The sequence below is a fragment of the Canis lupus genome, chromosome 5 (genome assembly GCF_048164855.1).
Source record: "Canis lupus baileyi chromosome 5, mCanLup2.hap1, whole genome shotgun sequence".
NCBI lineage: Eukaryota > Metazoa > Chordata > Mammalia > Carnivora > Canidae > Canis > Canis lupus.
The window spans coordinates 79,862,047-79,884,830 of NC_132842.1; the positions used below are offsets into that span (position 1 = coordinate 79,862,047).

At 44.9% G+C, this 22,784-nt stretch overlaps 1 long non-coding RNA gene across 3 annotated transcripts; it reads right to left on the reverse strand.

Moving 5' to 3' along the window:
- Window positions 1–802: 802 nt before the first annotated feature.
- On the reverse strand, window positions 803–22,557 carry LOC140634312 (uncharacterized). 3 transcript variants are annotated; one of them, XR_012031830.1, is made up of 6 exons: window positions 22,269–22,557; window positions 13,220–13,357; window positions 10,200–10,367; window positions 8,938–9,059; window positions 3,922–4,600; window positions 803–1,820 (listed from the first exon to the last, which is right to left on the reverse strand). It is a non-coding gene; the product is annotated as an uncharacterized lncRNA (long non-coding RNA). The 3 variants fall into 3 exon arrangements; XR_012031831.1 differs by lacking the exon at window positions 3,922–4,600; XR_012031829.1 differs by lacking the exons at window positions 803–1,820; window positions 3,922–4,600; window positions 8,938–9,059 and having other exon boundaries at window positions 9,780–10,367; window positions 22,269–22,553.
- Window positions 22,558–22,784: the final 227 nt, after the last annotated feature.

Consider the following 22,784-nt stretch of genomic DNA (forward strand, 5'->3'; position numbering starts at 1 on the left):
GTCCTGTCACAAGGCTTTGAGGTGATAGGAACCGGAGCTGGATGGTCTTGGCTTTGAATCCTAGCTCTGTTACTTACTAGTTGTGTGACCTTTGATTCCTCTGGGCCTTGATTGCCTCATGTTAATGGTAGATCAGAATAATGCCTACTTCTTAGGGCCATTAGGTGGCTTTAAATGAAATTTTAAATGAATTTATGTATATAAGGCTCTTAAAACAGAGCTGGGCGTACTGTAAGTGCAATATAAGTCTTAAATTTAAAAAAGAATGACGCAGTGTCCCAACTAATGGAGAGGCCAGGTCCCTGTCCTCACTGCAGGCAGAGAAGCTCTGCTTTTATCTGTTCTATATGTCAGGCTTTCTTGTAAAATGTCATTAAAAGGAAGAACAGAGGTTGACCACCCCTGTGGTAATATAACCCCGTATTTTACAAATGGGAAACGTAGCCCGGACAGCTAAGTGCTCTGCCTAAGGTCCCACAGCTAATGAGAGGCAGGCAGAGAGGCTAGGACAGGGCTGTTTCATCTATGCTGTGCTGTAAGAAAATGGGATTTGGGGGTTTTGTTTCCTCAGGAAAATCTTACTGATCTATGTCAGTAGCTCAACTTCACGCTGGCTGGCCTGGACACAGACTTTTTTTTTTTTTTTTAAGATTTTATTTATTTATCCACAACAGACACAGAGAGAAGCAGAGAGAGAGAGAGAGAGAGGCAGAGGGAGAAGCAGGCCCCATGCAGGGAGCCCGACGTGGGACTCGATCCCAGGTCTCCAGGATCACGCCCTGGGCTGAAGGCAGGCACTGAACCACTGAGCCACCCGAGCTGGCCTATTAATGAGCTTTTCACTCCTTTGTGGGGAAGGTCATTAAAGGTGCCACACCAAGGAATTGTGTTCGCTGTTCCCGGGGATCACGGAGAAAATTTTGAGCACTCTGGACGGTAGTCCTGGGGGCCAGAACCTACCCTAATATAGACTTTGGGGTTGGCGCCTCAACTTCCATTACCTTCCTCCCCTACTGATTAATAGCTGTGAGACTCAAGGAAGTGATGCCAGCACCAAGCCTCTGATTATTCTATGCGATCACGGCAATCTTGTGCCTTTTGCCCATGATTGGTTCAAGGACAGCAGGTCTAGGGTGATATGGGTCAGTGAGACATTGGAAGATGTTTGCCAGAGTCTCAGTCCTGTTCATCGTGAGCTAGAAATACATCGCTCTGGTTTCGATGGGAAGTCCTCACACAGCCATGAAGAAGCCAGCCCAAGAACTAGACCATGTGTGTGAAGTAGGATAGAGAAAAATCCAGAGTTCTGACCACGTGGTACGCAAGCCTCCACTGTCCAATGCGGTGGCAGCTAGCCACATGCGGCTGTTGAGCACTTGCAACGTGGCAAGGTCAAATTGAGATATGCTGCAAGCATAAAATACATGCCGGATTTTAAAGACGTAGGATGAAAAAAAAAATAATTTTATTTTTTTAAATTTTTATTTATTTAAAAACATTTTTTCATTAATAATTTTATATGGCATGTTGAAATGATAATATTTTGGAAATACTGGTTCAAGTAAAATTGTTATTAACACTGATTTCACTTGTTTCTTTTTACGCTCATTAAAATGGCCTAGAAAACTGTAAATTACGTATGTGGTCTGCATTCTGTTTCCATTGGAGAACGCTGGTCTCGACTTGCAAGTTTGTGGACTGGAGAATCTCAGCCATGTGCTCCTTTACAGGAAAGTGCGAGCACTGACTATGGGACGTCTATGCTCCAGAAGAGGTAATTCTGGAGGCTTACTTACGACGGTGAGTTCTCATTCTTTTGGCTGGAAGTAGGGGTGAAAAGTTGGACATTTTAATGGAAATTGTTAAACATACACAGAAGTAGAAAGAATAATATAATGATTCCCTCCACTCCCCAACACCAACCGTTGTCAACTTATGGAAGACCCTTTCTGTACCAAAGCTTGAAATGTGCTGGGTTATCCTAAAGCAGAGCTCAGATGTCAAATCCTTCCATTTGTAAGTGCCATTACATATTTCTTTTTTAAAATTTATTTTTAAAGATTTTAAATTATTTATTCATGAAAGACATGAGAGGGAGAGGCAGAGACATAGGCAGAGGGAGAAGGAGGCTCCCTGTGGGGAGCCCGAGGTGGGACTCAATCCCGGGACCCCAGGATCGCGGCCTGAGCCAAAGGCAGATGCTCAACCGCTGAACCACCCAGGCGTCCCTCACATTACGTATTTCTAAGAAACAAGACCTCTTGGGGTGCCTGGGTGGCTTAGTCAGTTAAGCATCTGCCTTTGGCTCGGGTCATGATCCCAGGGTCCCAGGATCAAGCTCCCCGTTGGGCTCCCTGCTCAGTGGGGAGTCTGCTTCCCCCTCTCCCTCTGCCTGTCCCCATCCATGTTCTGTCTCACTCTTTCAAATAAATAAATAAAATCTTAAAAATAAATAAATTTATATCATAACAAATTGCATTTCCTTATGACTAACCTTGTAAACATTCTTTTCTGGTTGTAAAATAAAAATAGTACATGCTTATTGCAGAACATTTGAAAATATAAGAAAGTATAAAGAATGCATGAAAAGTCTCTTATAATCCTACCACACAATATATTTTTGTAGTACATTCTAGTCTACTTTCTCTTCGTGGAAACCATTATAATAACAAATTTTTTTCTACTTTTTCTTAACTTTACAATCTCATTCAGAGTATACTTCAAAAGTGTTCTTCAAAATCTGATTTTTAGATCGCTTCAGAGTAAAGTACCATATAAATGTACCACGGTTTCTCTTCAACACAAATTACCCTGTTTTTGAACTGTAAACATAATTTAAACTGTAAGGATATAACATAAGCAGAGATTTCATAAATCACCATTCCCCTCTGGCTGGACATTTAAGAAGATCCAGTAAATATTAAAAATACCAAATGGTTTCTCTTCTTCCTACGAGTTTCCTGCAAATCTGGTTCATTTGTCCAGTTTACCCCCAACCTCTTTCTTTCTAATCCAGCATTCTAAGCTTAGTGTGCAGGATGTATGAACGATAACAGCGGGGGTTAAGTTGGATGCTTGCCTGAGGACCTCGGATCTCAGACTTTATTTTATGGGCAATGGGGAGCAAGCAGGGAGCTTTGAATAACAGAGGGCCTTGAGCAGATCAGATCTGTTTTTCAGAAAGATCAGTCTGGTAGGAAATGCACAGGAGGTGCAGACAGGAGGTGATGAAGGCAGGAAGTCTAGGTAAGAAGTTTTTCCATTAAGTTCGATTGGGAGTCAGTGAGCAGTGAAAATAGAAACAAGACAGATGGGAGAAAGATCTTGCAGAGAAAGAAGGACAAGACTTGGTCATCAATGTGGAGAAAAGAATTTGGTAGAGAGGCCACTGATAATTGAGGATGGTGAAGCCATGTAAGTAAAACCCTGTCCTTATGCCCGGCAGCCTCTGCAAAGCAAACAGCTAGTGTCTACTCCAAGGGGATTGCCCACCCTACGGTAGCCCCCTAATCACAAACAGCTTCCCAGTCAAGAGGATGATGTAAGACATCTTAGACTATTCCTGTGCTCTCCACATGTTCTCTCTCTCACTTGGCCTTTCTCTTTCATCTAGCCTTAGGCTCCATCTACCGCAAACCCTTACAACTGAGTCCATACCACCTATTTCCGTCCAACCAATATCGATAGGTTCTTGCAGATCTTTGGGCATTACATTAAAAGACCTGCCTTCGGGGCACCTGGGTGGCTCAGTGGTTGAGCCTTCGGCTCAGGTCATGATCCTGGGATCCTGAGATCGAGTCCTACATCAGGCTCCCCATGGGGGGAGACTGCCTCTCCCTCTGCCTGTGTCTCTGCCTCTCTCTGTGTGTCTCTCAGGAATAAATAAATAAAATCTTAAAAAAAAAAAAAAAAAAGACCCACCTTCTCATCTCTTTCCAGGGTTGACAATGGGAAGGAGCAGAGAGAGTGCAGAGCCCAGAGAAACCCAGTCTGCCACATAACCAAGAGAGGAAACTTATAAAGGATCAGGTTTGAAATTCATAATGCTAATCGCCCCTCAATGCACTGTCCTTTAGTGACACAGGTCTTGTCTGCTGTTGGACAGAAGGTGTCGTGTTCTTGGCAGGTGATGTCGTTGTGGTGATCCAAGCAATAATGGGGACAGTATTTGAGTCTCCGTTTATCTACCTCTAATGTGGCCCGAGGGTTATCAGTATCGTTGCAGCTATGCCTGATGGTAAACTTTCCTTCAAAATCAAGTTCTGCTTTCCAATTCAAAGAATTGTCATCTTTGCCAAAAAGTTGTGTCTGGGGGAGGAACCTTGACCAGGTCCTCACATTTGTCAAGGTGTCTATTGGTGGAGAACATCCTTTTTTTTCTGCCTTCACGTTTCCATGTGGCAGGAGATCCACCACACCAACGTCTCAGCTGCTCTCTGTCCCCCGTCTCGCTATTTCCCAGAGAAGGAGGATTCATTGATTGATGGCTCAGTGCTGTCCTTCCTTTCTTCCCTCTGGCAACACAAATGTTTTCTCTGTTCCTCCACGGGGCTCCCCCATCCAATGCTGTCTCAGACTGGGTGGCTACATCTGCCTCGTTCTGGAGGGAGGAATTACAAAGACCCTAAGTCATACCCCTAAAGCCAACATCTCCATAATCAGCTCTATAGATAATGATACTTTCGTCTCTACCAACTCGATTCCTGTGTCGTCTCTTCATTTGGTTCCAGATTCAAGCAGGAAAAAGTGGCATGTTATTTACCGGGCTTTTCCTAAACCCTAACGGTCCCTGTAGAGACACATCTAAGATGCCTATAATCAAATTAGAGAATTGGACCTCCCAATAAATAGAAATAACACATAATTCATTTTAAGTTTAACAACAGAGACAACACATAATTCATTGTAAGTCTAACGATGAAGTGATGGGATTTCAAAAAAAGTCATGTTCTTCCAATCTGTAGCTAAAATATTTACATGGGGCCCTGGTGATATGCAGGCGGTGGTTTACAGAGCACAGCCTGTTCAAACCAAACAGTTGCTCTGTTCCTGATTTTGGAAACTCGTCAAGGAATCAGTGTTTACTTAGACAACTAGGGCCCCAAGCGGCTCTTGTGTAGGCTGGATTCAATCCAAGGAGAAGCCATGGCCCGGGAACATTCCTCCTTCTCCCCTGACCATTGAAACTCAGACCTCTCAGCTCTCCAGGGCCCTCTGGAGGGCATCCAGTCCAGCCTCCGGTCAACTGTCCAGTCCCCTGGCTGGACTTTGCAGACTGAGTTCTGTTTTAGAATTGGCCCCTTGGCGCCCAACCTAATGAGTAATCCTGTGTGTGAATGTCTTATTCATTTAACTCTCAAAGAGAGGGTGTAGGCCTCAGGGCAAAGGATCTGATGCTTAATATGTGGATGACTTGAATTAGTCTAGCGTATAATGCAGGGGTGGGCCAGCTGCGAGAAATAGACCACAGAGAACCTAGGAAGATCAGGTCTGAGTATCCAGGAAATCAAATCGACTATTTCTACTCAAAGTAAGAAAACAAATCACATTATTGAAGAATAACGTGTGCAAGTATAAGGATCAAGAGTAATGCATGGGAAAAGTATATGCCTTTTCCTAGGTTCTGGATAAAAGATAGCAATTGCAGGATCCCTGGGTGGTGCAGCGGTTTGGCGCCTGCCTTTGGCCCAGGGCGCGATCCTGGAGACCCGGGATCGAATCCCACATCAGGCTCCCGGTGCATGGAGCCTGCTTCTCCCTCTGCCTATGTCTCTGCCTCTCTCTCTCTGTGTGTGACTATCATAAATAAATAAAAAATTAAAAAAAAAAGATAGCAATTGCTATCCATGTTCTCACTGAGATAATTTTGAAAATGAATGAGATCACTATGTGGGGAAACCCTGTGGCAATTATAATCATGGGGTGAAAGTAGCAAATAGCAATGGTTTCTGTGTGCTCCATCCTTTCTATTTGGCAACCACCTTTCCCCAACCTTAGACAATTCAATGGGACTGTCACTCTCCCTGCTAGTACAGTGATGGACAATGACTTAGGCCAGGCCAATTAGGGTAATAATCTTTCCTTCCAATGTGATTGGTCCCAGAACAGGCATGTCACACAAGCAGGGCCAATGAGAATTGTTTTCTGAGATTTGGACTCGTCCTCTTCCCCTGAGGTGTATTTGTGGGATAGAAAGAAGGTGAGCCATGGTGTCTGAAGGCATGGATTCTGGATCATGAAGTTGGGCAAGTTTTGTTTTGCTTTTTACTTCTTTGAGCCTCAGTGTCTTCATCTTGGTACACAATGTGAGATTAACGAAGATAAAATACAGAGCTTGGCACATGGTGGACATCGATGAATGGCTTCTGTTGAGAGCATTCATAATAAAAAAACCATCTTGCCTGATCGATCTTCACTCTGTAAAGCACTTCCAAACAGCTATAATTGGGAGATCCCAACTTTTAGTGGGGAGGGGCCATCCTGAATTTTCCCCGACTCTTGAACTCTCTAGAGTGTATAGATGGGATGAGAGAGTAAAATCTTAGGATGGAAAAGTAAGTCACGGTCCAGCCAATCCATTGGTAACAGGTGGCTGGGGTCCAAAGTTCAAGAGATTATCTTCAGTCTAGATGCTAGATCAGTGCTACCTGATAGAACTTTCTGTTACATTAGAAACATGCTGTATCTGTGCTGTCCACTATAGTAGCCATTAGCTGAGTGTGACTGTCAAGCACTTGGAATATGGCCATTGAAACCAACGCACCTAATTATTTATTTAAATTAATTTAAACGTAAATGCCCACACGTGGCAATGGCTGCCATGTTGGTCAGAGCAGATGGAAGCCTTGAATTGGCAGACACAGAGGTAGGTGAGGATGATATCCCTTGCTTGCATGGGCAAGAACTTGTGCAAGAAGAGCTAACACTTGGGAGCAGGTGGGTCTCCAGGGTTGGAGCAGTTGGTAAAGGAAAGTCATCTATCTAGTTAGCAACTTCAAACAATGCATACTGGTTTCTGGGCTCTGTGCGCCAAACTACAGGACTTCTGAAAACCATGTCTGATAATTGCTTTTTTGTTTTTTTAAGATTTATTATTTTTTTCATGAGAGACAGAGAGAGAGAGAGAGGCAGAGACATAGGCAGAGGGAGAAGCAGGCTCCCTGCAGGAGCCCGATGTGGGACTCGATTCCAGATCTCAGGATCACGACCTCAGCCCAACCGCTGAGCCACCCAGGCATCCCATGATAATTACTTTTTAAATCTATAAATTGTAAAGTAATTTAACCACGTTGCAGAAAGATTAGTCTCTAGAGGGGGGAAAAATCCCTCTGAATCTCCCCACACAGTGAGGATCATATTTATAGGTTTTCTTTCGGTCCTCTGCACATGTATGTTTATAAACTATAAGCTCTATGGACATATATTTGTAGCTCACCTTTTCCCTTTATCATAAAGACTTTTCTGTGTCATCACAGTCTTTGTATCATTTTCAATAACATAAAATATTCTACTGGCTACACTCACTATAATTCATAGGACCATCCCCTTATTTCAGTATTTTTTAGAATGTTTCCAAGTTCCTTCAAAGTGATGCTGGGATAGGTATCCTGGTGCACATAACTCCCCATTGCTCCCCCCATGTTTCTGCCTGGCAGAGGAGGATTAGTTTTGAAGGCAGGCAGACCTGGGTTTAAATCCTGAGCCTTCATTCCTTGGTAGCTACATGACATCCAATGAGATCATTCATCTCCCTGGGCTCCAACTTCTTTTTTTTTTTTTTTCCAACTTCTTAATCTATAAAATGGGAACAATAATATCTGCCTTTCTGAGTTGGATATTTGTAACTTGCCTCCCATACCACCTAACACTGAGATATTCAATGAATTAAATACTGTTGTGTATTTTAAAATATATATAACAAGTATATATTAAGCATATAAGTATATAATATGTATAATATAAAATAAATATAATTATTGGAGATGCCTGGGTGGCTCAGTAGGTTAAGCCACTGACTCTTGATTTTGGCTCAGGTCCTGATCTCAGGGTCATAAGATTTAACCCTGCATCAAGCTTCCTGCTGGACATGGAATCTGCTTGAGATTCTCCTTCTCCCTCTCCCTCTGCCCTTCCCCCCTCTAAAAAATTATATATATATATAATTATTTTTAGGAAGTTCAATTACTGGTAGTCTTTACAGTCTAGTCAGAGGATCTCCAAATTTCGAGAAGTTTCCTGATTTGTTTATGCTAATGAGTCTCTTGGCTGGTCTCCCTTGGTCGGACCAGAAGGACCAGAACCCCATGGGCTTAGATGCTGGGAGGCCATGGGTCCCAAAGTGGGAGCTGTGAGGAATCGGGGAGGCATGGCAAGGGGAAGCTGCAGAACAGGCTGGGGAGGTGGGTGGGAGGGAGATCTGTCCTTCACCGACTAACCAAATGCACATCCTCCCCCTGAGGCTTACCTCCTGGAGCTCTTTTCTTCCCAGGGACAAGGGTGGTATGACAACTGAAAACAGGAACATCAAATTAAGGGCAGAGATGGAATTAGAAGGTGCTGGTAAAATGCACTTTACTGCCAGAGTTGGCAGCTGTGGGCATACAGATAAGGTACAGCATTTGGAATCCTGCCCCTCTGGGGATTTTAGTCTCCCCTGAGCTACTGTGAGCAAATCATTAAGCCTCTGTGAGTGATTTTCCTTGTTGGCTAAATGACAAAGGAGAATAATGTCCATACGGAATGATGAAGCTCCAATAACAAAGAAACAACAGTTTTCCTCCCCAGGCTTGGAGCACCTGCTGGGTACCAGGTTCCAGGGGCATATGGTTAGCACGCATCCCCTTATCCGGTTGCCACGGCAATTCCCAAAGGTAGGCATCATTATTGTTACTTTACAATAATATAAAGGAAATCATGGGGGTGAAGGCCACTGCTTACCCCTGGATTCCTTTCTGCTTTATAAACTGTAAAGTCCTGGATTGTTGCAATTTGTTGTTAAGATCTTCTGGAGTTCTTCTCAGCTCATTCCCTGGAGATTTCTGCTAGAAAGTTCTAGAGGACTGCACAGGGAATTGAACAAACCGATTTGACTTATACTTGTTGGACACCTGCTGTGTGCTAGGCATGGTGCTAGGGATTCAGCAGTGAACACCACAGACAAATCACCCTCAAAGAGGGTATATTTTTGCCTGGGAAGACTAACAAATGAACCAAAAATGAAAAAAAATATTTAATATATATATTTGATATGTCAAATATATATGATACATACATATTATACATATATCATGTCCTGTGAGAAGTACTGGGAAGCAAAATTAAACTGAGAAGGGGGTTGAGTGTGACTTTATGTCCAATGGTCAGAGAGGGCTCTGTGATAGGACGACAGTTGTGGTCGCCAGCAAGGCATTAGAGTCTACAAGAAGGTGATCTCTGTAAGGGCAGGCCCCCAGTTCTTGCTCATCCCTGTAGCTCCAGTCCCCACCAGAAGCTCTGGTTCCTAGTAGGTACTCAATAAATATTTGTTGAATGAGTGAATAAACAAACAGCCATTGTGCCAGGTGTGCTGGGGAAATGCCCACTTTAGGGTAGGCATGGGCTTTTCAATCCAGTTCCTACCAGCTGGCAGTTATGGAGGACCTTCTGTGTGCCAGGCACTATTCCTGCCTCCGTGGCTGCACAAAGACCCTTTTCCTTGGAGCTTGCAATTTAGCAGTCTAAAAGAGGAGGGAGGGAGGGAGGGAGGGAGGGAGGGAGGGAGGGAGGGAGGGAGGGAGGAAGGGAGGGAGGGAGGGAGGGAGGGAATGAGAAGGAACCAAAGAGAATAAGGGAAGAGCAAGGGGTTAAGTGCAAAGAATAAGAGCTTCAGGGTCAGGAAGGAGTTCAGCAAGTGTATTGCCTGACATTTTTTTCTTGGTGCAAAAAATAGCTAGTTCTGCTTTTTGGACTGGGACTCGCTGAGTCAGGGGTTCAAAGAGAACAGCATGAGGATGGGAGTGGCAGATGTCATCTGCGGCAGATGGTGATGCCCCAGAGACTGGCTGTGGCCTTGAAGATGCTTCCCTCCACCCCCTCTGGCCCAGGAATCAAGGTCAGGGGCAGACAACCAAGCTCAGCTCCCCGGGGTCCCAATCTCAGCCTCTCAACCAGGCCAGCCCTTCCCGACAACATCACCCGTGTTCCACCCTTGGACTCCACACCGGGTTCAGCAGAGTCTCAGAGGCCAAGGGTGTGAGAAGAATCATCTCAGCATCTGTTATTAACCATTATTTCCATTCTTTTGGCCGCTCCTCCTCCTCAGCCCTGAAGACGCTGGGTCAGTGCTTCTTTCAGCACAAACGAACCGATCTGCTGGGCCTTTGTTCAGCCTCACAAAAGAAGAGGATGATTATTAAAAGAACAGATTTTGCATTCCATCTTTACCCCAGACGACATTGCCTTGATCCCTAAAATAACTCCAGATCTCCTGGGTGGAACTTGTTCGTTCCTTTTCATCTTGCTATTTTGCAAACTGTTTATGGAGACCATCGCCATAGCGATATTATCAGAGCAGGTCAAATGAAACTCCAAACCGTTGGGTTGTTCTTGGTTTTTCCTTTGTACCTCAGAACACGACTTTTTCACCCCAAACCAGCTCTTTCATTTCTTATAAGCGCTTAAGGTCTCCACTCCAAGGCAGAAGCAGCTCCTCCCGACTGATGCCCAGCAGTTAAAATCACAGAGGTGGTCCATGCTGGGACAAGGGGAGGAAGTGCTTGAGCTGAGTTTCCAAACTGAAAACCATATTTACCAGAAATCTCCTTTCCTTCAGATAAAACTTGGGTCAAAGTTTCAGGGTGTTGAAAGAGGCACTAAATAAACTAAGAGTCTGAAGGACCTTCAGTGTTTGGTCCAAGGAACATGGCTACAGAGTTCAACAAATAAACACAGCTGGCGTGGGGTGAGCCTTTAGCAAATGCTTATCTTCTTGATTATTTTTTTTTATAATCATCATCGTGGACAAAAGCCTTTATTATAGCATTCTTATGCACTGCTGGTGGGGTTGTGAATTTGTATGACTTTCATAATAGGGAACATGGCAATGGGTAGGAAAAAACTTGACAATGTGCCCTTCCTTTGATGCTAGCTTCTACTTGTGGGTTCTTTTTTTTTTTATTTTTTTTTATTTTTTTTTATTTATGATAGTCACACACAGAGAGAGAGAGAGAGAGAGGTAGAGACACAGGCAGAGGGAGAAGCAGGCTCCATGCACCAGGAGCCCAACATGGGATTCGATCCCGGGTCTCCAGGATCGCGCCCTGGGCCAAAGGCAGGCGCCAAACCGCTGCGCCACCCAGGGATCCCTACTTGTGGGTTCTAAGGAAATAATGAGGGATGTGTTGAGAGGAGTACACACAAAGACGCTCGTTGCTAATGATGGTGAAAAATCAGAAATGACCTAACCATACAACATGAGGGGGCTGCTTTTAAAAAAAATCGTGACCTATCCATATTATGGATACTAAGGCACCACGGAAAATTATGCCATAGGAGTCTCTTTAATAACGTGTGAAATAGGGATCCCTGGGTGGCACAGCGGTTTGGCGCCTGCCTTTGGCCCAGGGCGCGATCCTGGAGACCCGGGATCGAATCCCATATCAGGCTCCTGGTGCATGGAGCCTGCTTCTTCCTTTTTTTTTTTTTTTTTTCTTCTTCCTCTGCCTGTGTCTCTGCCTCTCTCTCTCTCTCTGTGACTATCATAAGTAAATAAATAAAAAAAAAATTAAAAAAAAATAACGTGTGAAATAGGGGATCCCTGGGTGGCTCAGTGGTTTGGCACCTGCCTTCAGCCCAGGGCCTGAAAAATAGGGGTTTTTCTGTAGCCAGATGCTTAAAATGCTATTTTGAAGAATGATAAGCTGTCATGCTTTTTCAAATCATCTCTCTGATGTCCTAGTGGGCGGAGACAGTCGTATGCCCAGAGCCTCCTTGCATAAAACTCATGAGATAGGAAGTCCTCAATGATCTCTTATTGTGGTTGGAATAATGAATTCACTCCGTGGTCATGAAATCCATAAATATTTAGCAACCATGGATTTTCTCTCTATTTGGAGTTTAAGGTCACAGGCTGACATATACATAGGTGTAAAATGCATGCACACCCTAATAAGACTGGCAAATGTGTTTACAAAATGCCAAGACTCGTTTGATGTTTGGTGAGAACAGTGAAGATTGTTGGGGGGCAGGGGATAAATACGAATAGCATGCTGTATGCCATCAGTTGATTGATTATCTTATTTAAATATCGTAACAACTGTGTGTGGTAAGTATGATACCCCCATGTTATAGATGTGGAAACCAGGATATGGAGGTTCAGTCACCTGACCTCTCAACATCACCAGGGAGAAAGAAGATGCATTTAGTCATCAAAGAGCCCAGTTTATGACTGGAATGTTGGAGGTAGAAAGGAAGAAGTGGCTAGAGAAGGAAGACCTCTACATTTACGGCATAGTCTCAAGAGCCTTTTACCAGATTAAATGGTAAACATTTAGTTTGCGGGCTAGGGAAATTGATAATAATTTTAACTACCAGTCTTTGAGCCCTTGGAGATGATGTTGATACAAAAATGAGGACTCAGGGACACCTGGGTGGATCAGCGGTTGATCGTCTGGCTTTGGCTCAGGGCATGATCCTGGGGTCCTGGGATTGAGTCCCGCATCGGGCTCCTCATAGGGAGCGTGCTTCTCCCTCTACCTGTGTCTCTGCCTATGTCTCTGCGTGTCTCACATGAATAAATAAATAAAATCTTTAAAAAAAATGAGGATTCCAGGGTGTCATTATATTCAATCTCACTCGCTTGTGGCAAGTGGTGGAAGCCCTGCAATAATATATAGCACAAATGTGTGGGCGAGTAAATTATATAGAACCCTAGAGTCTATCCTCATTATGATCATCACTCAAAATATCTAGGTACCTCTTTGTTTTGGGGTGATATGGAAGAGTGAGAAAAGCGTAGGCTTTGGAGTCAGACAGATCTCTCCAAACCATCCTGGAGCTGTGGGATCTTTGTCCTGCCTTCCTGGCTCTACCTTGAGATACCTATGGAACCTTCACACTTTAGTGGAAATCCTGCTTAAATTGGTCTCCCCAAACGTTTCCTGATATTGGAAGCTATCATGGGGAGCTCTTTAGACCTCTATTTGTTAGGATAATGCTAGCTGCTGAAACAAACGGCCCCCACCTCTTAGTAGCTAACGACCATACAGGTTTATTTTCTCCCCGAGACAGTCTTGTTGGATACTTCAATGGATTGTCCTGGGAGAGGATTCAGGCTTCTTCCACTTTGGAGTCCTCCCTCACATCCTCTGCTTTCAACTGGCTGATGAACAAAGAGAGAGATTGAGAGTATGGCACAGGTCACAAGAGGCATTTTATGGCCATACCTGGAGGTGGTTCAGGTCACTTCCTCCCACATGCCAGTTATACGACCACAACCTACCTCAAGGGATGCTGGGAAATACAGACTATGTTTGCGCCCAGGAAGAAGTGGAAAAGGTGGATGTGTGACCTGCCCGTGCTGCATACCTGCAGCAGTCACAGGTAGTGTGGGGCAGAGGATGAAAAGTCATCCAGATGAAGCCCAACAGAAGTGTAATGGCAGCTGTCCAGGGAGGGGTGCCTGACAGAGAAATCTGGCAATCAGTTTTTTTGATCCATATAGATTTTAAATGGGGCCAGACCTTATAGGATCTTAGATCAAGTATATCTGATCCTATCTGGCTATTTTAAGCTGTCAAACAGGCAACACCAGTGAATGTTTGAAATGGGCAACATTGCTACTGGCATTGCTCCGGGCCTCTGCCCTGAGTCAACCTGACCCACCATGCCCTCTGCTTTTCTCCTTTGCATTCCCCATTGGCCTGCCTTCAGATTTGGTGATTCATTTTCCCTGCTTACAGTCACTTTACCTGCTGGGCCAGATACTTGCCGACACTACTCCGCCTTTGACCTTTTTGTCCAGAATCTGGAGTCTTTCTGACTGTAATGACATGAATTGCCTTAAATAAATAGGTCACCCACCGGGTCTCGCCTGGTCCTGGGAGTTAACAATCTCAGTAAGGGTCCTCTTATGCTATGCACTCCATTGATTTCCTTGAATAAAAAAGAAACTAATATTCGTGTTTATTTATTTAGAAGAATTGAAGCTTGCATAGTGAAGAAACTGTCATTTTCTTTCAAAAAGATTTAAAGTCCTATATGAGGTTAAATAATGCTTTACATGGCTCTGAAATCCTTTTCTTAAATGGTATCTTTGGAAAAGGAAGATAGTTCTATTTTAATCAAGTTCTAGTTACTGGGTCTTCCGTAGCTAGTGTATTTTATATCCTAAGACATTTTATCTACCCAATGTTGTGAAGATTCTCTCTCATGCTTTCTTCCATAAGTTTGATACTTTTTAACTTTTTAAAAAAGATTTTATTTTCTATTGGTGTTCAATTTGCCAACATATAGAATAACACCCAGTGCTCATCCCATCAAGTGCCCCCCTCAGTGCCTGTCACCCAGTCATCCCCACCCCCCCCACCTCCTTTTCTACCACCCCTTGTTCGTTTCATTTTTAAGATTTTTAAAGTAATCTCTACACCCAATGGGGGGGCTCAAACCCACAACCCAGAGATCAAGAGTTACATGTTCCTCCAACCAAACCAGCTAGGTACCCCAGATCTACGGTGCATTTTGAGTATATGTTTATGTATGGTGTGAGGTACGGGTCAAAGTTCATTTTTTTCTGGGCGCCTGGGTAGCTGAGTTGGTTAAGCATTCAACTCTTGGTTTTGGCTCAGGTCATGATCTCAGGGTTGTGAGTTGGAGCTCCATTTTGGGCTTCAGGCTTAGCAGGGAGTCTGCTTGAGATTTTCTTTCTCCCTCTGCCTCTGGCCCTCCCCCAACTTGTGCTCTCTCTCAAATAAATAAATCTTTTTTTTTTTTTTTTAAAGAAAAAGATTCATTATTTTCTATATGGATCTTCAGCTCTTCTGGCATTGTTTGTTGAAAATACTATTCTTTCCCAGTTTAATTATTGAATTACATTGGCATTTTCATCAAAAATTATTTGAATGTATATGTGTGAGTCTAATTTTGGGCTCTTCTGTGTCAACGATCTGTGTATCTATCCTTCTGCCAATGACACACTGTTTTGATTTCTGCAGCTTTATAGTAGGTCTTGAAATCAAGTAATGTATGTCCTCAAACTTTTATTTTCCTTCCTCAAGATTTTAAGGCCTTTGCATTTCTGTATACATTTTAAAAAAAAATCAGGTTGGGGTGCCTGGGTTGCTCAGCTGGTTAAGTGTCTGCCTTCATCTTGGGTCATGATCCCACGGCCCTGGGATAGAGCCCCATATCAGGCTGCCTGCTCAAAAGGGAGCCTGCTTCTCCCTCTCCTTCTGTGATTCCCCTTGCTTGTGTTCTCTCTCAAATAAGTAAATAAATACAATCTTTTAAAAAATCAGGTGTGTATTTCTTTTTTTTTTTTTTTTCTTAAGATTTATTTGAGAGAGAGCAAGCATGAATGGGGCAGTTAGAGGGAGAGAGGGAGAATCCTCAAGCAGGCTTCCCATTGAGCATTGAGCAGGGCTTGATCCCTCAACCCCAACATCATGACCTGAGCCAAAATCAAGAGTCAGATGCTTAACAGACTGAGCCACTCAGGTTCCCCTCCATATACATTTTAAAACCAGTTTTGCAATTTCTCGAAAAAAACTTGCTGGGATTTTAAATTGGATCTCACTGAATCCATAGATCATTAGAATGAATATCTTTTTTAAAAAATCATTTATTTATTTACTTATTTATTTATTTATTTATTTATTTATTTATTCATGAGAAACATAGAGAGGCAGAGACGTAGGTAGAGGGAGAAGCAGGCTCCCTGAGGCAAGCCCAATGCGGGACTCGATCCCAGGGTCTTGGGATCATGACTCGAGCCGAAGTCAGATGCTCAACCACTGAGCCACCAGGTCTTAAGATGTTAAGAATAAACATCTTAACAGTACTGAGTCTTCCAATTCATGAATAGGGTACCTCTATTTATTTAGTGATTTAATTTCTCTCAGCAGTGTTTTCTAGTTTTCAGGGTACACAGGACTTGTGCATCTTTTATTAAATGGATCCCTAAGAATTTTTTATATATATATAGATTTTTTAAGATTTATTTATGCATGAGAGAAACAGAGAGAGAGAGAGAGAGAGAGAGAGGCAGAGACACAGGCAGAGGGAGAAGCAGGCTCCATGCAGGAAGCCTGACATGGGACTCGATTCCAGGTCTCCAGGATCAGGCCCTGGGCCGAAGGCGGCGCTAAACTGCTGAGCCACCGGGGCTGCTCAAATTTTTTATGTTTTGATGTTATTGTAAATTTTTTTAAAGAGATTTATTTATTTACTTGAGAGAGAGAGTGTGCATGAGCAAGCACAGGGAGAGGGGTAGAGGGTAGAGGGAGAAGAGAATCTTTTTTTTTTTTTTTTTTTTTAATTCATGAGAGACACACACACACACAGAGGCAGAGACACAGGCAGAGGGAGAAGCAGACCCCATGCAGGGAGCCCGACGTGGGACTCGATCCCAGGACTCCAGGATCATGCCCTGGGCTGAAGGCAGGCGCCAAACTGCTGAGCCACCCAGGGACCCCCCCCCCCTTTTTTTTTTTAAGATTTTATTTATTCATTCATGAGATACAGGGAGAGGCAGAGACATAGACAGAGGGAGAAGCAGGCTCCTTGCAAGGAGCCTGACGTGGGACTTGGGCCTGGGACTCCGGGACCACACCCTGAGCCAAAGGCAGAGGCTTAACCACCTAGGCGTCCCCAAGGGAGAAGAGAATCTTAAGTTAAGCAGACTCCCCACTAAGCACAGAGCTGACAGGAGGCTGGATCTCAAAACCCTGAGATCATGACGTGAGCTGAAACCGAGAGTCAGATGCTCAAATGACTGAGCCACCCAGGTGCACCAGTAAATGGTGTCGTTTGCTTATTTAAATAATTTCTATGAAGTGGGATTCAAACTCATGACCCTAAGATCAAGAGTCACATGCTCTATTGGCTGAGCCAGCCAAGTGCCCTGGTAAACGGTATTTTTAAACATCTGATTTTCAGTTGTTTGTTGCTCTGATTCATTATTCCAACATTTTACTAGACTGGTCCCTTAGTCCTGCCACAATACCAGCTCCTACGTCAGTTCTGCATCTGGTTTAGTTTCATTTGCAACACTGGTTGGAAATGAGGGATGAGCACTCTGGAGGAGTTGAGGCTTGCATCCTGGACGACTGTGCTTGGAAGTTCTCTGGCTCACCATCCGACAGGCTTTATTCCCAGAGTACCATATCCCAGGGGCTATGCTAGCTGTTAGTGAGAGGACTCAACAGCCCCTGCCTTGAGGAGCCCAGAAAGTAGTGGGGGCAAATTGCAACCGTAAAGGTGTTGAAAGTACAAGATTTCCAGAGGAACACAGAGTGGGAGGCCCCAAACTCAGCTTTTGAGGGAGAATTGTCAGAGAAAACTACATGGACGAAGGGTAAGCCTCAGACATGTTGAAGAAGCCCATCCCAAGCCTGGTGGGCGGCTGGCTGGCCAGCTTAATAAACTAAACATGAATTCTCCCAAATATGCATATAAAAACTCCAACAGCTGGCCCACATGTGAGAGGTCTTTTTGTAACTCTAAGCAAGACCCCACAGATGGTCAGGATACAAACAGTTCTGGTCCAGCAGAAGGCAGCTGTGAGTTCTCCCAGGTACCTACTCGAAAAGCCACAACAAAAGCCCTGAGATGATGATGTCTAACCTCAGACAGAGATGTCTTCTGGCCCTGACTCTGGGGATGTATTAAAAAGAAGTGGATTGCTAGTGGCCTGTTTACCTCCCTGCTTCTTATTACATGTTCTTTCAAGATGCTAAGCTAAGGGGTGGAAAAAGTTGATCTAAGCTGTCTAGCCAAGACCGCCTCCTCTACAAACCACACAGTGTTCTGTCTTCAAAGGAAATCAGGATTTTGTTTTGCCTGTTCCCAGTCCTGCTTAGGGGCCCAATGACTAGAAGTTTCTGAGACCCAAAAGGAGTCTGTTTCATTGCTTTGCATGAGCTTACGCAGAATGCATGACTGTAATAAGTCTGGAAAGAACACAGAGAAGCAGCAGTATAGAGGTAGGATTAAGACCAGGAGAGTCACTTGATGTCATGGAAGCCAATGGAAGAAGAGGCTTCAAGGAGAAAGAAAGAAATGACCAACAATGTCAAATGATCCTGGGGAGTCAGAGGAGGTGAGGATTGAGTGAAGCCCATGTGGTTTGACATAGAGGTGTGGGTGACCTTGGGGTCATTTCAGTGGAGGAGTGATGAACTAGAATGGGAAATTAGGAAGTGGGGAGAGGAAATTCTGACAATTGTGTAGCTGTGGGAGGCAGAAGATGGGCAGTAGACTGGAGGGGTTATGGCATTCATGTAGGCTTTTTCTTTTTTCTTTTTTTTTTTTTTTCCTTTAAACATAAGATGGGAGAATCCTGGGACTCCGGGATCACACCCTGAGCTTTATAAAGGCAGATGCTCAACTGCTGAGCCACCCAGGCGTCCCACAGAATTTACTTTGATTATTGTTCTGCAGAAAGCACTGTAGCCCAACTCAGGGTAAGGGTCCATCATCAAAATGATGAGTATGGCCAAGACCATTACTTTGGCTTCAGCCAATCAGGATCCTCCCCTCTGGAGCTGGGGGTGGGCTCAACTCTGTCAAACTAAAGATCTGAGAATGGTTGAGCTGTAGAAAAGAGAGAGTATGCCTAAGTGGGAGATACCCCAGAAGTGACCTCTGAACCAGGTGAATGGTGGGGAAGATGGAATCACCAGGAAGAGTTCCTTCCTTCTGGTACTCTTGGTAACAAGACCCTTGAATCCCACTGAAACTATAGTATATGGAGTTAGAACGTTGAAATGTGGTTTAAACCCCTTGTCTCTAGGATTCAGTGTGGTGAGAGTTTCGAAGCTGGCTAATTCTAGGGTTCTCTTGTGTCTCCAAAGACATAGTAAAACATCCAAAACCACTGTTAGTAATCCAAGAAGATGTCCAATTCAAGGGGAACTGAAAATGGCGGGGAAGTAGAGGAGGATTGCTTGCCAGGGCTCATTTGAAATTTGGGGACATCAAACTAAAGTGACAACAGTCACTTTCAATTTTCCAGCACTGTTCAGATGTTCCGATGCAGGTGGAGTGTAGGGGAATAGCTGAGCTTAACTATGTTTGCACAAGTTAGAGGAAAACAGAGAGCAAAGGGTTAGTGGTTTTTGCAAGGAGGCGAGTGTAGTGGTTATTACTGAGTGAGGAGGGAGGGGAGCATGAGAGGGAGGATAAATACAAGGATCTGGCAAGATTCAAGATTTGCAGGGCTTGATGAGGTTGAAGAAATGCTTGTGTGTGGTACGACAGTAATGAGGTTAAAGTCAGACTTGAGATTATTTGGGATTGTGTTTTCTGAGTGCAATTATGGATGGGAGCAAGTACCCGGGGTACCCAGGGTGGAAGGAAGGAAAAACTCATTGATAGGGAAGAAGTCAGTGAGGGATCAATAAGATTTCTGATGGATTATGCTTATGGAGGTTGAAGTCATAAAAACTGGTACAGGAGAGGAGGAGGTTAGTTCATGAGAGCAAAAAGGAGGGGTGGTAGGTAGAAAATACAATAGCATGAACTTTAAGGAGGGCTGAGCTTTTGAAAGAGGAGGGGAAGGGAAAGAGTACTAAAAATATCTATGGTGCTTGCCTGCCAACCCACAACCCCTGGTAGGCAGTCATGTTTAATGCCCATGGTCCTCATGCCTATGGCAATAGTGGACTGGTCATGGGTGGAATCCAACCTGTGGGGACCCAATCTAGGGACCAGCCGGGGACCTGTCCAATGAGGTGTCATTGTTAAAGCATAAGATGGGGCCATTGGGTTTGAACTATGAAACATAAAAATAGTTTGCCAGTTAAAAGAGCAAGCTGATGCAGAGAGTAAAGGAGGGACAGAGACCACCAGTATGGACCCCAAACAGGCTGAAATGTTGAGGGAATAGCGCTATATGCAAGCTGAGGATGTGGGACCGTAAAGATGGAATGCAGCAGATGCATTCAAAGCAGAAATGGGGCTGCCTGAGAGAGATGGAATAGCCTGTCCTCCGAGCCCTCTATGATATAACTTAATTTTCAAAGCAGAGAACTTGATTTTTTGAGCAGGGAAGCGACAGGATCAGGCCTTGGGTGACGAATGTGGGCTCTGGTCCCAGACTGCCTGGCTTTGAACTTATTAGTTATATGATTTTGAGCACATGACTTAACCTCTGTGTGCCTCAGTTCCCTTATCTGTGAAATGGGACTAATAGCATTGACCTCACAGGGTTGCAATGAGAATTAGATGAGAATATACAGGTAATGCATTTGGAACAGCAAGGTTCCCTATCAATCTTTTATTCAAATAAACAATTCAAGTGTTATTTCTTTCACAAACCTTTCCTTCATGCCCTGATCCCATGGCTACAAGGAGGGATACCATCTCCTCTTGGTCTTCCGCGTCCCAGGTCACACTTTCTCCATCTCCTTGCTGGTTCCTCTTTACCACCTTGACCTCTTCTCTCTACATTCACCTTCTAAGTGAACTCACCTAGATGTCTTGTGCCCTTAAGTACTTTAAAATGTCATTTATTAGCTGAGAGTTCTCATAGCAACTCCAACTTCTTCCCCAGCTCCAGATTTCCATGTCCAATTACTTGTTAGACATTTCCATTCAATTCTCCAATAGGCATCTCAGACATAACTTGCCCCAAACTGATTCATTCTTATCCTGCCCCCATCACAACAAAACAGAAACCAAAAAACAAAAACAAAAACAAAAAAAAACCAACACAAACCCTGCTTCCCTACAATCTTCCACAGACCAATAAACGACAAATCTTTTTGGTGTTAATCAAGCTAAAAATCTCAGCATCATCCCTGACTCCTCCCTTCTCACACCCACCACCGAGCCATCAGTAAATATCCAGAAGGTGATGTTCCCTTGCTGCCTCTGCTGCTACTGCCCTGGTGTAAGCACCTTCAGTTCTTTGCTGCGTGACTCTCAGTTTACCTCTTCGGGCCTTTGTTTTGAGGATTAAATGAGTTATTATTTGTAAAGTACTTAACAGTGTTCATCACATAGGAAGCCCCATTTAAGTGCTTTTTAAATAAATAATACACGCTTTAAGTAGCTTTCTCCTGGCCCTAGCCCCCTACAGTCCATTGAGGACACAGCAGCCTCCTGATCCTTCTCAAGCCTAGGGCCCCATCCTGTCACTGCTTGGCACCTCTCTGACCTCAGCTTCCACTGGTCTTCTGCTCAGTCTGGGCCAGTCACCTTGGCCTCCTTGGTCCATGAACACACCAGGGACGGGACTGTCCCCATTGGGTCTGTGTCCTTGCTGGTTCTTGTGCCGCCCTCTGATTGTTACTTTCTAAATTAGCTCTTCCCAGGCCCCACTTTACTAACCTGCCTGCCAATTCCCTCAACTTTAGTTTCCTCCACATCTCTAATCACCACCTGACACTATGTTTACTTTTTTTTTTTTTTTGACACTATGTTTACTTAGTAGCTGATGGTCTCCCCTCCAACCATTCTCTGCAAAAGCATGGGCTGGGACTGTCACTGTTCACTGTTCTAACCTTAGGGCCCAGAACAGTGCTCAGTACACAGCAGGTGCTCAATAAATGTTGACCAAGTGAAAGAATTCCTAAGTGCCACTCTTTTCTCTGAATTCCCGTAACACAGGCCTTAAACACTTACTTGTATCGATTTTTTTTATGCCACTGGTAGCTTTTATTGGACTATGAGCTCCCTTAGGAGGGGGGTGCCTAGGATATGGCCTGGCGTGGGGTCATTCCGCCATTTGTGCAACCCTTTACAGTTTACAATCCCCTCACAGGTGACCTATTCGGTTTTCACAAAAAAGAGTGAGCAAGCCGGGGAGGGCAGGTATTATTAGCTTATTAGCAAGGCTAGAGTCCCAGTTCTCCTGCCTTCTAGACTAAGCTCAACGGCTGTTGCATGAAAAGAGAGAAAGAGGAAAAAGGAAAAAGGAAGAAGAAGAAGAAGAAAGAAGAAAGAAAGAAGAAAAAAGACTTTCTGAGTCACTCTGTGGAGCAAGGCAGCCCCACCGGGCAAGTGGGCTGGTTCTCTGTAGCACCTCTACAAATGCTCGCAAACTCCTAGCATTTATGGATCTGATTTTCTACCTGTGTGGTCCCCACAGCTACGCTGCAGCAGGTAGCTCTGGGGGCATCCTCCTGTCCCGTGCACCTCTGCTTTCTTTCGGCGCCTCCAAAAGGGCCTGGGATGCTCAGCGAGGCGTGTGGCCCGAGACTCCCTTTTTTAGAGATCCGGCTCAGGTGCAGCCACTTGCTCCGGGTCGCGCACGTTGCAGGAGGCGGCGCGGCGATCCAACTGCCCCCCCCCTCCCCCCCGGGCCCGCGCTGCCGCTCTCTCCGGGATGGACCGGCCCCGGGGCAGCGCCAGTTCCGGGTCCGCGAGGGAGAGCGCGCGTGCAGCGGGCGGGGCGGACAGGGCCGGCGCCTTCCGCGTCCCCGCCCGGGAGGCCGGCCGCCCCCGCCTGCAGCAGCCCCAGGGCGCCGGGCGCGGCGGGCGGAAGCCCCCCCCCGCCCAGGCCGCGGGCCCCGCCCCTCGAGGCCCCGCCCCCAGCAGGCCCCGCCCCCGCGGCCCCGCCCCGCGGCCCGCCCCGCCCTTCCCCCCGG